This window comes from Tenrec ecaudatus, chromosome 2 (assembly GCF_050624435.1).
Source record: "Tenrec ecaudatus isolate mTenEca1 chromosome 2, mTenEca1.hap1, whole genome shotgun sequence".
In the NCBI taxonomy this organism is placed as follows: domain Eukaryota; kingdom Metazoa; phylum Chordata; class Mammalia; order Afrosoricida; family Tenrecidae; genus Tenrec; species Tenrec ecaudatus.
Genome location: NC_134531.1, coordinates 81,326,024 through 81,329,697, shown reverse-complemented (window position 1 = coordinate 81,329,697; position 3,674 = coordinate 81,326,024). Strand labels below are relative to the sequence as shown.

Below are 3,674 nucleotides of genomic sequence, written 5' to 3'. Positions count from 1 at the left end.
AAGACTTGTTTTTCAGTAAAGACCCCTGGTGGTTACATGTTGTGTTGCTAACTGCAGTGTCATCATATCAAAATTACCAGCTGCTCTCCAGTAGAAATAGGAAGCTTTCTACTCCTGTGAAGATTTACAATCTCAGAACCCCACCTGGGCAGCTCTAGTCTGTCCTAACGGGTTGCTATAAGTTGAAGTAGACTTAATGGAAGTCAATTTACTTTGTTTTGTTTGTCACTAATATCTTCCATGCAGATAGGCTTTCTTCCTTCAGTACCATCAATTCTTGATCATATACTACCTCTTGAAATGATTGAATGTCCACCAGTTATTCATGGTACATTGATTCTGTATATTTCTTCCATATTACTTTTTCTCAACAATTTCATTGTGATTTAACGCACATATTTTACAATTCAATAGCTTATTCACAGCAAGAAGAGTTGTACAGTCATCACAGTTTTATTTTTTTCTTGATTAATACTTGTAACTTTTTATTTCGCAATTGTAGATACACAGGAAATTGCAAAGATAGTACAAAGAGCGTCATGCACTCTTTACCTAGTTTTCCCAAGTGAAAAGACCTTGCATAATAACAGTACAACTTCAAAATGAAAAACTGACAACAGTACAATAACTGTTAACTGGACTATAGAAATTATTCAGTTTCACCAGATTTTGCATGCAGTCATTGCTGTGTGTGCATGTCCATGTTAGTCTATGCAATTTTCACGCAGGTATTGATTTGTGTAATTACATCAAGAAACAGCCGTTCAATTCCATTTTACACCAGCTCTGGCTACCACTCACCTGCTCGTCATTCCTGAAAGGGCTATTTCCACTTGCGGGCGCTTGCAGAGAAAGCAGCTAGCAGCATTCCCACACAGGTTTCCTTTCTCAGATAAATGTGAAGGAGTGCAATCCCTGGGTCACATGTCAAGTGGATGTTTAACTTTAAAAGACATTTCCAAATTCTTTTCTAGAGTGGTTGTAGCGTTTTACTTTCCCATTAGATAGATGGGATACATCGTTTTGATAGGTCCAGTTTTTCTGTTCAAAATTCAACAGCATTTGGTATTATCACTATTTTTTCCCTTTAACCATTCTGATCGATGTGTAATGATACAATGTGATTTTTTTTAATTTTCATGTGGACTAATGGTGTCCGACATATTCCCATGTGTTTACTTCCACTCATATATCTTCTTCGTTGAAATATCTATGCATGTCTTCTGCCCAATTCCTTACTTTTTTTACTTTGGAGTTTTAACCATTCTTTGTAGTTTCTAGATTGGTCAGATACATAAAAGGTTTATATATAAGGTCCCTCAATTGGTAGCTTGTCATTTACTTTTCTTTAGATTTTTACAGAGCAAAACTTTTTAATTTGGATGGAGTCCAAATTGTCAGTGCTTTCCTCTTGGTGTTCAAGCTTTTATGGGAAAATCTGAGAAATGATTGCTTGCCTTAGATCCTGAGGATTTTCTCCACTTTTCTGAATGTTTTGATATCTTGCATTTATGTTCATGGTTCATTTTGATTTACTTTTTATAAAATGAAGTGGTTTAGGTTGAAATCATATTCTTAAGGGGAGGGGGCTATGGATGCCCACTTGAGAACAAGGCTATCATTTCCTCTATTTAATTGCTTTTGCACCTTTGTCAAAGTTACTGAGACATATTTGTATAGGCCTGTTTCTGAGTGTCCATCCTCCGCCAACACTGGCTTCATTCCTGTGGCCTATTATGTGGTAAGTCTTGAAATCAGTTTTATGTCAGTCCTCCAACTTTATACGTCTTCAAAATGGATTTAGTGTGGTTAATTTTAGATCTGGGTATTTTGCCATGCCCCATTTCATCTCCGGCTTATTCTAGGGAAGAAAGCTCTTGCATAAACTCTCTTTTTCTTGTTGCAACTCCTACAGATGCTGTTGCAAAAGCTGCAGCCTGTCCTCCGACCACTGCGGGGAGGCCCGCTGACTACTGACGTCTGACTGCCCAGCTTCTGGGAAAACATGGCGCCGTTTCGGATCTTGGTTCCTGAGCCCAGATGGGTAAGGCTGTGGATCCTCCTGTATGCGTCCTGCTCATCCTGGCACAGGATCTTGGGTAACTCTACTGCTGATTCAAGACACACTCTCCCAGTGGTGACACGAGGCACAAGATGGATTGGGATTTTGATTCTCTCATACTCAGAGCTCTTCTGGGCCTGTATGGAATGGAAGCGAGTGTAGAGCGCCTGGCCATTTATCTCTCTGCCCTTCAATTAATCCCACTTGTGTTTATTGGCCAGGCTGGCACAAAAACTAACTATCTCACCAATCTTGTTTTTATCTTCAATGAAAAAGGAAAAATCAGTCCTACAAAACTTTGGTCCATCATCTGGTACATGGCTTGTGTGCAAACTTCTACGTGAGAAGACCAAATAGTGATATGAGGAAGGGAATGGTGCCAGCCCATGACTCTCATGGGGCGACCTGTGAGCTCGGCCAATCTCTCTGCCCCTGTGGAAGCCACAGACACTGCTCTGGAGAAATCTCCACTCGGTCCTTCCTTTTATCAGAATGTCGCAAGATGATGACAGAGTGAATGTGAATAATCTTCCCAGTGTCAACTGTTCACCAACTGTTCGCAATTCAGTTCCAGTAGGTGCGAATTTTGAGTCACTCCTACTGGGACTTATGTCATCAATGAACTCCCCGATGCACAGCCCCATCACCTCCTCCTTCTCTCTGCTCAGAGCTGGCCAGCAAAGCGTGCTACAGCAGATGCGCGGCCTGCACCACCTGCCCCGCCATCTTGATGCAACTGCCTCACACTCGCCCCCTCCCACCATCAGTTTTAGAACATTTTCTTCATTTTTGTACTTGGTACTAGCTTCCCATTCCCTACAATCTCCTCCTCTGCTGTAGCCACAAGGAACAACCAATCCATTTACTATCTCTGTTGATCTGCCTGTCCTGGATTTCACATACAAAAATATTTTAATGTTTCTTGCCAATCATATTTAGCACTTGAAATCCTTCAATATTATAAATTGAGGCTTGAATTTTTCATGTTATTTCAACTCAAGATATGCTGTTTTTCTTTCTGCCTTTTTAACTCCAGGTTTTTGTGTATTTCATTGTAATACTTAACCTTTTGTACTTAAGATGTACTTTAAAATGTTCTGTTCATTTCTTTTATCATATTTTTCCTATCAAAATATTATATGATATTTAACTATCATATCATATGTTCAAGGTAAAGGTTCTGCCTCTTTTGATACCATTTTGATTATTTCTTTTTTCAGTGACCTTTTTCTTCCTTATATATGATATTCTCAATATCATCCCTCAGTTCATAAGGGTTATTTTTTTTGTCACTGGTGTTCAATGAGTCAAACCTATTATTGAGTTGTTCTTCAAATTCAGGTTGGATATATTCAAGGTCATATGTTTACTTTTGTGAGCTTTTTAAATTTTTCTTCACCTGCACCTTGGACTTACATATGAGTAATTGATGGGCACTTCCACAGTTGGTCCCTGACCTTGTTTTGCCAAGCAATATTGACCTTCACCATCTTTGGGGAGAATTGAGGATTATGACAGCACACAAGTCAATTCTGATGGTAGTTGACATGTTCTCTGCCTAATAGAGGTGATGGTTTCAATAGCATTGCATACCACCACACCTGAACCGTCT

General features: G+C 39.4%; 1 pseudogene; it reads right to left on the bottom strand.

Annotated features, from left to right (window-relative positions):
- Positions 1–1,856: 1,856 nt before the first annotated feature.
- LOC142440878 (lys-63-specific deubiquitinase BRCC36-like) lies at positions 1,857–2,788 on the bottom strand (annotated as a pseudogene).
- Between the last annotated feature and the right edge of the window lie 886 nt (positions 2,789–3,674).